This window comes from Protopterus annectens, chromosome 11.part0 (assembly GCF_019279795.1).
Source record: "Protopterus annectens isolate FY-2018-M chromosome 11.part0, PAN1.0, whole genome shotgun sequence".
NCBI lineage: Eukaryota > Metazoa > Chordata > Ceratodontiformes > Protopteridae > Protopterus > Protopterus annectens.
Genome location: NC_056745.1, coordinates 1,236,209,286 through 1,236,224,338, shown reverse-complemented (window position 1 = coordinate 1,236,224,338; position 15,053 = coordinate 1,236,209,286).

Genomic DNA, 15,053 nt, shown 5'->3' with positions numbered 1-15,053 from the left:
AAACTACTTCTCTTTATTGGGCTATTTAATTCATTAACATTCAATAAGACTCACTTGAATACAGGCATCATTCAACATGAAGTGTTCAAAATCTATTTTATATTGATTTTGTATGATGTTCCTTAATGTAAAATTATAATTACTTGTTATGGACAGAGATAAAGAAAGTTAAAGTGATAACCATAAGATATAAAACATTTACAACCTTCCACATTGAAAGCATTATTCCAGGCTTGATGCATTTTCCATTCAAACCTCTTGCTAACCAAACTATGTCAACTTCAGACACTATATTACTACTACTTCAAACATATAAATAAATAATTACTATACACATTTTATACACAGTTAAAGAATATATTATTTGTATCTAAAGAAGTAAGTGTTAAACTGTAAGATTATTGTACCAAAATAATTTTCAGTATAGAGAATTATCATTTTCAATTAATTTATAATAATTAACAACTAATTATATGTAGTATGCTTTGTTTAGAATATTTAGCTCCAGCTATAATGATAACATATTTGAAATATAATTTAAATTAAAAATGTGTTTTGAAAAATCATGTTTTAAGATTGCAGGTCTCAAAATATCACTTGGTACAGTGAATGAATGCAAGTCCACTCCTCACCAATAAGTTAATCTAAGGATAACAACATAGTAACCACAGTTTTACTTTTCATCAAATTCATAAAGCAGGCAATGAGGCATAGCTATCAGTCAAATGACTAATTACAGTGGTATTCCTCTAAATAAAATGAGAATAGCACACATTCATAACAGAATATACTAATCCGGAAACATTAAGTGAGTTAACCTCATCACATTAGAATTCACAAATACAGCATTATTCATTGTAAATCCAGTAACATGACACTAGCTGCTTCTAAGATATATGTGACCCAGCTTTACATAGATCACATGATTATATGTTGTTCACAAAAGGTAACTGAAACCAGTGGGGTGGTTATGCACTAGTGGTCAACCTATCTGCAGCTTCAGTAGACCTGCCACTGTATAAAACTATTAAAACAGTGAACACCTCCAAAATTATTATATGACAGCAACACATGCAGTAACAAATTAAATGCAACTGCTAGTACTATCCCTCTGTTATTTCAGATTTACTTTCCATAAAAGGAGTGAGTCAGAAGTTAATTTTATACTATAACAGAAGATAATAGTAAAAAGTAAAGATGGTGCCACCATATAAAAGGTCTTTATCTAACATTATAAAGGGTCCCACTTGTTATATTTTACATTTAGAATGAGTAAATAGTTCAAACTACTTCGATATATTAATTTCATATGTAACTTTAGTATACAAATACTCTACTTACAATATTCTTTCATATACAAATGACTTTTTCATACAAACAACTTTTAGAATAGTTTGTTTTGGCTTTCATTTTATTTTCTATGCAATTCCAGCTTCTGAGAGGTCAAATGTTATAATGTACTTCCTTTATGACTTGCAAGCATTCCCCTGTGAAGATGGAGTGTTGCTTGAACATACCAAAGCTTGAGCTCTGTTTAAAATCATTTTTGAAGCATTGTAAGTAAAGTCAATGGGAAAAATAACCTAAAAAGGAAAGCTTATAACACATATCACTTGCACATGTGTTCTACAAGCTGCCAATTAACTAAAAAGGCATATTTTCATTTTTATTTCATAAGTAAAAGTTAAAAAATGGTTAATGTGTATTGAAAGCATTAAAGTGGTGATTATTTGATTATTATACATACAACACCAAAACTACATTTAAAGACTTTGTTATTGGTTAAATTAAAATATAGTTATTAAAGGCACTAAAAAGACTTTTAAATACCGAAAGAAACATGACAAAGTATACAACTATATATACTTGCATTTCTAAACCAACCCGCATATCTGTGTCTAAACTAATAGGATCACTATGTTACCATATTATTATAATTATGTTTTATATGAAATGTAGGGGTGAGGGTAATATAAACAAAGCAGTATAAAACAAGCATTTTACTATTGTCAGTATTAAGTTGTTTCTAGTGATGCTATTTTACCACAGTAGTAACGAAGCTAATACATGTTAAATTATTTGTTTTAAAAATAAGAGTTACCTTTAGAGGATTTTCTTTGAGAAATGATAAACCAACATAACTTAAAGTAATTAATTGGAATTGCAGTTAAATAATTTATTTATATCTGGGCTTTTTTTTCTGTTTAACAGAGCAATCACTCTTTGTAGCTTGTCTCTTTAGAGCTGTACTTATATCCATGTCTACAGCAGAATTCAATGGATACTTCTTCTTCTGAACAAAGGAAATTGAATATTTTAAGTTGTCAATTTTTTTATTTCCCTCAGGCAGAATGAATCTAAGATTTGCTGGGAATATTGGATGGGTCTTGATGCCAGCTTTTTTCAATGATTTTAGCAAAGTTATGCAGGGTTTCCTTTTTGAGACCACTAGGGATGAGTAATTATTATGAAATCTGAACAGTAAGTTCCCTAATTTCAGTGGTGAAGCTGGCCCACCTGTTTTCAGAACAAGCCTCTGGACTCAAACTCTGTGTAAGAATATCACTATTCTTGCATGGAGTGGTTTGTGTTCGTAAAGCACAGCATTGTGCCATGCATATTCATGAAGGCTCACTTCTGTTCTACCTATACAGACACAAACCGTGAACAAGTGCAGGGGGCATGTCCCAGCAGTGCTCACACAGTTAACACAACCCCTGCACTCAGAAAGTGCCATTACGGCACTTTGAAAACAAACAACAGTGTCCACAGATACAAATGGAAATAATAACAGTGTCTGCGGACACTGAAACATATGAAACAGACCCCTTCACAGTATAGACCAGCACAGGATGTCCAGATGGGTATGCCAGTGTACACACTGGCATTCCAAATAACTCAACACCATCATGTTTCCAAGAGGAAACAATTAAAAAGTGTCCCCAGTTGTGGCCAGAGTCCCCCATGTATGATGTAGTTGCCTGGATGTCCTGATCAAGAGGCTGAGAGGTATGCGCATACCCCTAAAGTGAGAAGAACATTAAAATCCATTTCATTTTTTTTTCCATCCCAAGTGAAGTTTAAGCTGAGCTGGTGTGCATGTCATGCAGCTGTGCTTAGCATAGCTTAAATATCCCAAGGAGCTAAATAGAAATATATAGTTAGAGCTATCAAGGTGAGAATGCATAGTGGTTAGAGCTTCTGCTTTGCATGCAGACATTCATGGTGAGCCCCAATGAAGTCCCTTCACTTCTACATAGGAAAGCAGTATTAAAATTCTTTTGTTTTAATAAATAATATTTGTCAACCAGGGTAGTGTAGCAGGTCCAAAAGTGAGGTGCCAGGCTTGAAAAGGTGTGAAACCCCCATATAAACACAAGTTCCCCATACAGTATAGTCACACAAGAATATAATGTAATGAAAGCACATAGGGGGATGTTATGGAAGGTAAACATACAATTACAATATGGCAGTAATGATGAATCAATCCCACAATCCTGATACTCTATAAAATGAAATCTGAGTAATGCTAAGTAGTGCTCAGCTAGTCTAAGCTGGTGTAAGCATTGCTTAAATGTAAATGCTAATCAATAAGTAGTCCAGCTAAGTAGATTTGTGCATTGGTAAGCAGTTCTCAAGATATATCCCTTTAACCACTGCCAGTCTTAGCTAAGCATGTTTGCCCATCACTTAGCTTAGCTCAGCATATTCAAAATGGTCCAATGACAGCAAAGGGTGAGAATTTGGCCCTATTTAAACCTCAAAGGTGGGAATACAGCCATAACCAGTTTTAGCTCATCTTTGCAGGTACTATGGCTGATGTAGGAGAGGGATTGCACTTTTGTGTGCAGTGCTGGGGCATTCTGGAGTTCAGGGTCATGGTTGGACTCCTAGTGAAAGACCATGAGGAATGACTGCTGCAGGGCCAGTACCAGGGCTCATAATGCAAAGCACAGGCCTGGGACCATCTTGCACATGATCTCACCAGTGCTACTGGCATCCCTCAAATTAGTGAGCAGGTCTGTCACCATCTTGCTGACCTCAAGCATAGGAAGAGGGAGCTCTTGAACCAGTGGACTAAAGACACATGGCCACAGAATGTCCCAGAAGTGTGTAAGTATCAGTATCAATTAATTTTTACCAATGTCCAGCCTGCATATGTGATTGATAGGTATGCATAAGTGTTTCTTTATCTCTTGTACAGCTGTAGATGAGAGGGCTGCAAACATAGAAGCCCATGCCAGCAGGATGCGAACGCTGCGCTGGGAGGCTGATGAGTACAAATCTTGCTTGCAGTATTCAGGGCAAACAAATAGAAAGGAGTATAATGTCATCTGCCAGTAGGTTAAAATGTGTACTGTGTGTAATGAATAAAGAATGTTAGCAGAGTAATAGTCATGTACAGGATATCTATCAATACAAGTGTCAGTACCCTTCAATACAACTAAAACCCCCAAACTGTCGTGTTTACTTTGCTATGTGGTGGTATGAATCGAAATGTGTACAGGTTCTGCACAACAACTATGGCTCTGACAGCATGAATTAATTGAGGCTCATCTGACAAAGACTGTGGAGCTGTAAAACAGGAGAGCAACTATATGAAAGGTTCCATGCACCAAGATCTGATTCCTGAATAGTAATGTGTAACGTATTATACTGTATTCTCTACAGCGTGCTTTGTGTTAACCATTGCTTTCCAGATTGTAATATGTCAAAGTGTTAATACACAGTAGAAGAACTATCTGCCATGCATGAATGTCAGAATTACAAGGTCAGATTATCCAACCAATTGAGTATTAGGCAGAAAACAGTCAAACATGGGATAGAAGTTCCATAATAGCTCATTGTGATGAAACACAGCCTTGTTGTACCTTTTTGCACAAACAGGCACAGTTTTTATCCCGGGAGTGGTAGTAAGCTATATGCATAATTTCGCACAAGAATATGAGAATATGTGTAGAAACAGTCAAGTAGTGTTAACAGAAATTTCCTCCACAGGTCTGCCAAGTAAGGAAATGTTTCTATTAGCTGTAAGAAGTTGGTACTAATACACTATGTACAATACTTCCACTGTCCAACCCTGAGGCTGCAAATGACAGCAAGATAAGTACATACACCAAGCGCTTTCTTCTGATAAATGTCCCTCAAGTGTCCTGCTGTCACAGCTAGTGGTCACCACTGCCAATACCCAGGGTGACAGATAGAAATACAGGCAGAGTATGGCAGCAGCACACACACACACACAGCATGAGTGCAGGGCACCCCTGTCAGTGTCACATATGTAAACTTGAATATGTGAATACGTGTAGAAACGGTCAGGTAGTGTTAACATATATTTCCTCCACAGGTCTGCTAGGTAAGGAAATTTATGTATTAGCTTTAAGAAGGCTTTAGTAATACACTGTGTACTAACATCCCACTGTCCAACCACAGGCCATAGGTAAATGTAAAGTGAAGTCATTCCTGGAGAGTAATGAGTAGAATAATGATCATTATGGTTGTGAACAATTGAAGCCTATACAGTTGCTAATTGACATTTCTCTCTCTCCCCCACCCTATCTGCACCAATAATTCATACATACAATCAGCGGGTATGTTTTTCTTCAAACCTACTGTTGGGGCATGTGTCCTATTGTTCTACAAATATTGAATTGCTTGATTATTAATGTTCCCCATTCAAATACTATAATTGGTGGCCTGTTGCTATCAATGTAACTTGCATGCCGTTATAATGCCTACTGTGGTTCCATATATACCTGTGTTCTGTTTGCTATGCAGCTGTTTCAAATCTCTTTTATGGCGTCAATTGGAGCACTGTATATAAAGCAGCCCCTGCAAGTACATCAACTGCACAGCTCCAATAAGGCCTGATAGCAATACAAAACAAAGGGAGCCAGCAGATTGCAGCATGAGATATTTATTCCAAAGCTAGCTCAAAAGCATAGTTTAAAAATAAAAAAAGAGACAAAACAAACTGGTTTAGGCTGTACAAATTCATCAGTGCAGTTAAGACATGTAAAATTGATCTCCTTTTTATATATAACCACTAGGTGAGGCTCTAAATTAGTAAATTAATTAACAATTCTAATTATAGGCAATCATTAAGTCCTGGTGAAAACAAAGCTCCCAATTTTATAATCCATGTCTTTTCTGTACTTTTTAAAATCTGATGCCAACCTGCTTTATTTGTCCTTTGTCCAATAATTCTATCTATCACAGTAAAGTTAAAGGGTGCATTCTTATATACCTCAGTATGCATGTATAAAGTGTTTGTAAGCTTTTTGTGCCTGATGTCACTTAAATGTTCAGAGATTCTAAATTTTAATGGTCTGGACATTTGTCCCACATAAAATTCAGAGCAGGTACAGGTAGCCAAATATATTACCCAGTCCGTCAATTAGCAAAAAAGAAAATATCAAATACTTGGCCAGTATTTTTACTACTGAACTGGCATGTCTTCATTACCTTTCTGCAGTGGGTGTAATAGCCACAGGAAAAACATCCCTTAAGTTGGTCCCCCATGAGAGTTGTTTGTATGGAATCACCCTTACATCTCCATCCATGTTTATAATGACTTAGAAATTACCCCAGGTTCTTTGTACTCCTGAAAGAAAAATGGCATCTGTCATCCAAAAAAATCACATAGTTTAGCATCTGGTGAGAGGATGTTCCAATGTCTATGACCACTGTTAAGTAGGACATCAGTATTCCTTCCATAGGTGTGACTAGTTGGATGGTAGAATCCTTGTCCATAGCCTTGACCCTATATCTCAAAAGATCCTGCCTGTCTCGATTAGCCACCCAATGTCTGGCCTTATAAATATTCCCAATTTTGTAGCCTCTGTTCCTGAATCTGGTGGTTAGATCTTCCTGATAAACCTCATAAGTGGCATCATTTGAACATATTAATTTCATACACAAACATTTTGATTTTTGGATGTTTCTGCATATATGTGGGGGATGAAAGCTGGTAGCATGGAGAAGGGAGATATATTGGAAGTATTTATGATACACTTCTGATGCCAATGTATGGTCACTATTCCTAGTGACTAGGACATCCAGAAAGGTAATCCTGCTGATGTTGTAATTAACTGTAAATAGTATACCTCATTTGTTATCATTTAAATATCCAACAAACTCCATAAGATAGTCAGAGTTTGATCTCCATACTAACCAGCAGTCATCCTAGTATCTCCTCCAAATATCCATCTAATCTAGATAGAAATTGTGTGTATTGTCATAGATGAGCTATATACATATACATATTATATGTATATATATATATATATATATATATATATATATTCATTTTTCCATAACATGCAGCGCAGTCATACCTCAAAACACCTTAATACGAGGGGTCTGGACCAAGCCAAACAAAGTGGGGGAACAAGGGTATGGAAATACGGACACATTGGAAATAATTGGGTAGATAAACTGAGGATGTTGCTGCAGTAACACTGTCTGTCCTAACATATGTTGAATGCAATATCAGATGTCTGAGAAATCAATTGCCTGTCATTATGTATTGAGTCCATTCCACACATCTTCCCGCTGAATTGTCAGAAATATACACCTGTCATGCGGACCAGACCAGATATATGAGCCAGGCAACTATATATTCTATGAACACCTGGAGAGTTGACAGTTATGAGTGCAGCTATGTAACATTAAGGAAACTGCACTAAGCTGACATGCATGTCACCAAGTACCACCCAAAATACAGTCAGAACAACACCACAATACCCCAAAGCAGATCTGGGGAATTACACATGCATTAGCTAATACAACATGCACTACAGGGATGTAACTCTACTGAAAAATATACTGGTGTGAAAGTGCATTCACACATCCAATTGCACCACAGTCACAGCAACATACTGGTAAGCCTATCAAAAACTACAGTATAATGACTGTGTGGACAGATATATCTTGAATGACAGTCACACAATACCCCTACATATGCTGTCCCAGGTAACAGTGTAGCCGGACGTGTGTGGTGTTATGGGACATGTTTCAGAATGCCCATACAAACATGTACTGCTGATAGACAACCAGTAACTGGAGCAGCATGCACAGTTAGACACAAAAGGATGCTTGTCACTCACATCTTAGCCCCCACCCTACACAGGCCAACTAATAAGTAAACAGTCCACTGCTATAAATCCTTGATAGGCCGTACACAATGGCCAGACATACACTGACCTCCTGACTGTACAGAGTTCCACAGGTTGTCCAGCCTTTGCTGCATATTTATGTCTCCTACCCCAGAACATGTGTGGGATTCCACAACATTACTGGGACAATGTCAGGAATGATAGTGCTAAATAATGATAGACCATACCTATCTACCTCATAGTGCATGACATATGGAAAAAGCCTGACACAATCGAGGTACAGCAGCCCAGAAACAGGGGCATATGTACAATAGTGCTGTTATAAACTGCAAAAGTAATTTGCAATGAGAGGTATGGCAGTGTGGTAACACATCGAGTGTGTCATATCCTAGGTACAGCTGCACGCAATTACCATGTCTGTATAGCAGTTATTGCATGTGCCACAGAGTTTATAAGGCTGAGGGGTGTATACAGGTAAGTGTATGGTAGTAGATATCAGCAGCTCTTGTAAAGTGGACAATGGGAAGTGTATTGGCTGTAACACACCTCAGATTGTTGAAATCCACACCCCCAGAGGATATTGTGCTGGCCAAATGCACAGAGAATACAATTCACACACACATACACACACACACACACACACACACACACACACACACACACACACACATGCACAGAATCACAATTGCCAGTGTTGGTTTTAGAACCACTATCCATCTAGTTAGTGATACTACAGTGTTAGGCAGTTATCATAGGTGGCACAGAGCTTATAGTGTGCAGAGTGTTCCACAGTACATGTAAAATGAATTACATCATGTGCCCTTGTAAGGTATGGCAATGTGGGGTGTAATGGGTGTAAATGGATCCATAATACTGTCATGCATGAGTCTACACACTCCCAAACACTGCTATACACACCAATGCACACACACAAATGTGCCTGTACTGTAATTAGCAGCCCTGCCTCTCTAGCTATTCATTCCATACTGTTACATATCTGTTGCACACAGCACAGGGCTTATAGGTCTGCAAAGTGTCTACAGATACCTCTATGGTTGATGTAAATGCAGCCCTTGTAGATTGGAACATAGGATGTGTGCTGGGACTACCATGGCCTAAAATTGTAAACCATGTCTTCCCAATGGATATAATCCTCACTCAAACACACTCAGGATACTAGTCTTGAACACTCACACATTTGCCAGGACTGGGATTAGAACCCCTACCTATCTAGTTATTGCTACTAAACTGTTATGCATGTATTGCACCTGCCACAGACCTTGTAGGATCCATGGTTCCTCTAAGGTGAACAACATCACCAGGTCTTGTAAAGTATGGCAATGGGAGATGTACTAAGTGAGAATAGACTCAAAATGCTCTAACCTACAGAAATATACACAATGACAAACACAGATACAGTCATACACACATTTGCCAGAACTGAGGTTAGCAACCCTGCCTATCATGCAGTCAGTCCATACTGTTATATACTTCCTAAACACAGCACAGCCCTTATTGGGCTGAATAGTGTCATCAGATACCTCTACGGTTGATGGAGACAGTGGGTCTCATACAGTGGACCTTGGGACATGTACTGGTAGTACCATGGTCTAAAATTGTAACACCCACCCCCCCATTGGATATAGTACTCACTCAAACACAGGATACTGTTGTCATGCACACAGTCACACATTTACCAGGACTGATATTAGAACCCCTACCTATCTAGTTATTGATGAAACAGTGATTTACATTTATCACACATGCCATGGACCTTGGAGGGTGAAGACTGTTCCATGGCTCTTCTAAGGTGAGCAACATTACCAGCCCTTGTAAAGTATGGCAATGTGCAGTGTACTGAAAGAGTGAGGCCTCAAAATGCTGTCTTCTACAAACATACACATGTGCAAATGCTTGCATACCTACACACACACACACACACACACACACACACACACACACACACACACACACACACACACACACACACACACACACACACACACATACTTACATTTGCCAGGACTCTGACTGGAACACCTACCTATGTAGTTATTGGTACTATAGTGTTATGCAGTTACCGCAGGCATCAGAGGGTGCCTATAGGTTGAAGAGTGTCAGAAGGTACCTTTAAAGTATATAACATCATCAGCTCTTGCAAAGTATGGCAATGGGGGTGTAGTGGGTGAGAAGGGCATCAAAGTACTTTCACCTACAACTGTACATGCTCACAAACACTTTTATACACAGTCATGCACACACACACACACACACACACACACACACACACACACACACATACACACACACACACACACACACACACACACACACACACACACACACACACATGTTTTCCATTACTGAGATTCATAGGTTCATGTATTCATAGTTGTGTACCAGGCTAATGGCCATGGAGCCATTACAAGCCTAGTCTATGGGAGTACCTGGCATCATGCCACCTGACATTTGCCCACAGTGCCACTTGAATGATCCCCATGGTGATAGTTAAATCCAGATTTCTCTGGAAGAGGGGCAGTGAGGTGCTCTGATTGACATGTATGTGACATATATTAACGTGACCAGTCTCTGGATTATGGACCTGTTCCCCACCATGTTCTGTTGAATGTGGTAATGAAGTTGTGGTCTCCATGGCATGTGGTGCAGATGGATTGGGATTTCACTAGATGTGGCATTCCTTACAGGGCTGGGCAGACATGGCTTTGTCAGTCAAGCAGAGATCACATATAAGTAATCAAGTTGTACCAAGAATACCTGGAGGTATTGGGATCTGTCCATATAGTACAGATGTTTAAGGCCTAGGGTCCAATTTGTGAAATACATTTGCAGCCTCCCCAGTTGTTGCAGGTGTGTAGTGAGGTACATGGCAAATAGGCCATTGTACTTGATGTTTGGCCTAATGAGGGGAGAATAGTGGGAGACATTGACCTCTCCCTTCCTGGATGCAACACTCTTAGTTATGAGATGTGCCACATAGAAGGACTTTCTGTCCACAGTGGCAATGTGGTGATCATAATAGAGGTCACTGTCAACCTGTATTCCCAGACCTCTTATAATGACTTGTGTGTCAAGTGGACTACCAGCAACGTGGTAATTCATGGAAACCCCATTGATCCCAGAGGGGATGGCAAAACATTTCTTGCCATTGAGCCTAAGGCCAGTGTTTGGACAACAGTCATAGGTCTCAGGGAAGAATGTCAACATAATTTGGGGATGTAAACATAGCACCCACCTTGCAGCTGTCTGGAAACATTGTCAGCCAGAATCCCTTTGTGTTGGGCTGGATATCAGAGGCCTACATACCATACATGGGGGAACCAAGATCAGACCCTTTGGTACTCCACTCATGACTGGTCAGCAGTCTGATATGGAGTCCACTGCCTTCACACTGTGGGTTCCTCCATGAGTCAGTTTGCAACCCACCTAGTGACATAGGGGTTGATGCCTAGCTGAATGTGTTTGTCTATGATTCCTGAGTGGAGAATGGTATCAAAGGATTAAAAGCCCCACCTATCTTGTTTTTGATACCATACTGTTACATAGTTATTTCACATAGCACACAACTTATAGTGCTGCAGAGTGTCTACAGCTACTTCTACAGTGGTTGACAACAGTGGGCCCTGTACAATGGGCATTGGGATATGCAATGGGTGCACCACACACTAAAAGATTGCAAAATCCACACAGCGATGGATATGGATCTCACACACACACACTCACACACATTTGTCAAGACTGAGATTCAACCTATCTAGTTATTACTACTACAGTGTTATACATTTATCGCACATGCCATGGAGCTTATAGGGTGAGGGGCATCCCAAGTTACTTCTAAGGTAAGGGACATCAGCAAACCTTGTAAAGTATAGCAATTGGAGATGAACTTATTGTGGATGGTCACAAAATACTGTAACCCACAGATATACACACATGCAGACACAAATACACTCACACACACATTTGCCAGGACTGAGATTAGAACTGCTACCTAAAGTTTGTTGCACTATAGTTATTGCAAGTGCCACAGAGCTTATAGGGCTGACAGCTCCCTAAAGGTATCTGTAAATGTGACTGAGATCAGCAGGACACACACACACACACACACACACACACACACACACACACACACACACACACACACACACACACGCACACTTACTTGCTAGAATTGAGATTAGAATTCCTGCCTACCTAGCGATTTGTACTATAGTGTTATGCTGTTATAACACACACACACACACACACACACACACACACACACACACACACACACTTGCTAGTATTGAGATTAGAATCCCTGCCTACCTAGCGATTTGTACTATAGTGTTATGCTATTAGCACACACACACACACACACACACACACACACACACACACACACACACACACACACACACACACACACACACTTATTTGCTAGTATTGAGATTAGAACTGCTGCCTACCTAGTGATTTGTACTATAGTGTTACGCATTTTATCGCACATACTATGGAACTTACTGGGCTTGCAACTGGCCAAAGGTGCTGATAAGGGGAATGACATCAGCAAGACTGATAATGTAGGGCACTGGGTGGGCAACTCTTTTCCAAGGCCTGAGCATACCGGGCATGCCTCCGTCTACCTACAGGAGCAGGCTCAGGGGCCTCCTCCTCTGAGTCCCTCTGTGCCTGTGAGGACCGTGGCAATGGTGGTGGGCTGTGTGGCCCTTCCCCATACTGTTCCTGTTGCAGCTGTTTCCATAGGATCATATCATGTAGCATGGCACATACTATGGACATTTGTGCACATGTGGCTGGAAAGTAATGCAAGGCTCCACCAGATATGTCAAGGCAGCAGAACCGTGATTTGAGCATCCCAAAAACATGCTCTATAATGATCCTGGTTTGTGTGTGTGCCTCATTATGGCATTCTTGTGTGAATGTGTGTGCATTTCTGATGGGTGTCATCATCCTCGGCTCCAGTGCATAGCCAGCATCCCCCACCAGATGGCCATACGGGATGCACCTACTGGCAACTGTCTGGTACAACTGTGAAGAATGCCAAATGTGGGAGTCATTATAGCTTTCAGGGCTGCCAGCACATACATTTATGATAATGCCCTGGGCATTGCACGTGACCTGGCAGTTGATGGAGGGGAATCCCTTGCAGTTTATGTAGACCCTACCCTGTTCACTGTGTGATGCTTTGATGTTGATGTGCATGCAGTCTATGGCACCCAGTACCTTCAGGTATTCTGCTACATGGTGGAGGAGATGCATATTGCTAGTCCTCTCCTCACGGGTGTTGGGAAATTAAATGTGCTCACTGGCATGTGATAGCAGGGCATCAAGCATCTGGTAGAGTACCCTGGATGCAGATGCCTGTGAGACCCCCATGATGTCCCCAGTAGGTCTTTGGAAAGTAGCTTTAGCTGGAATTCTTAAGGCTACACATTCCTTCGTATCCACTGTGATGGGTTCCCCTCTGTTGGCTCCAAGTCTGAGTTGAGGCTGGCACAGCTTGGTGATTTGCTGAAGTATGTCTCTATCCACGCTGTCGCACTCTACTATCTCCAGATCATGTAGCCCCTGGTAAGTTACCCTGGGTCTGAACACTCTTCTCCTCCTCCTCGGTCTGTGGCAGTTGTCAGCATTATCCTCCTCTCCACCCTCAGGATCTAGTACATACTGATGGATCAAAGCAATGGCAGCCCCTAACATTTTTCCAGTTAAAATTCCCCTGCATGTGTACACCAATGGTGCAGAGTTTGTGGGAAAAATCAGATTGTAAGGTGTTTCCATAGTTTATACTGTTGTGCTGCAGATGCTGCCTGTATGATTGGCTGACTATGATGCATTCCACCTGTTAGCTATTTAATTTGTTCTTGTTTGCTTTTATTCTGCTATTTTCCCATTTTTCCTTTTTTTCCCCTTCCCATTTCATCCCTTTTTAAACCCTGAGGTGTGCCACACCCCCTTGCTCAGCTGTGCTTAGCTAGGCTTATCTCTGCACCATAGGGCTCGAATGTGCTTACAACATGCCTGACACACCCCCTTTTCATGTCTGTTGCTCCTTGTAGTTACACAATCATGCTATAGCACCTACACAGTTAGGTGCAGTTTGACACTTAGAAGATTTTTGTGATTCAATAAATTTCCCCTCATTTGCATACCCCACTGCCTTAGTCCATAGTTACTGCACTAACACAGAGCCTTTCCCCTTTACAACCACTGTTCCACTGTATTGTTTTGATTCTGCATGCCATTGACTATAATGGCAAAATGCAGTTTTCCCTTAAAATTGAGTTTTCACATTTTATTTTTTTTATTTTCGGCACAATCCTGTTTGCGCGCCATGGCCCAATGCTTAAACGACAGAGATCAGCCAAAAAAAAAAAACTTTGATTTTTATAAAAATGAAGTACTTTTCTGTGCCAATGGCCCTATATTTGACCATTGGCATGCCTAAAGACTATAATACATGTTTTGTTGGAGCTGTCATGCCTCCATTTTGTTATTTGCAGAAATGTATTTGGTTAGTAACCAAATACATTTCTGCAGCTAACACTGTTCTTGGACAGATACCTTCCTGCTTGCTGAATCACTAATTTACCTCATTTTCATGGCTTTCACCAGCAAATGAGGTAATTAGCATTATGCACTGGTTTCTGTGAAAGAACAGTGTAGGCAGGCTCATGCACATCAAAACACTGGTTTACTGGATCGCTCGGCGGCTATATTCCTTTCAGGAGTGGCTACACTGTTCCTGCATGGAAAAATTACTTTATTGAATCCCAGGAACAGTCTTTACCAAGAGAAAAATGTAACTATGATGGATCTAGGATGTGCAATTTTTTATTTGTAGGTGCAGTAACCAGAGATCTATGAACTCTTTCTATTCCATAAGACAAAGCTTCCAGGAGATTTAGCATTTTG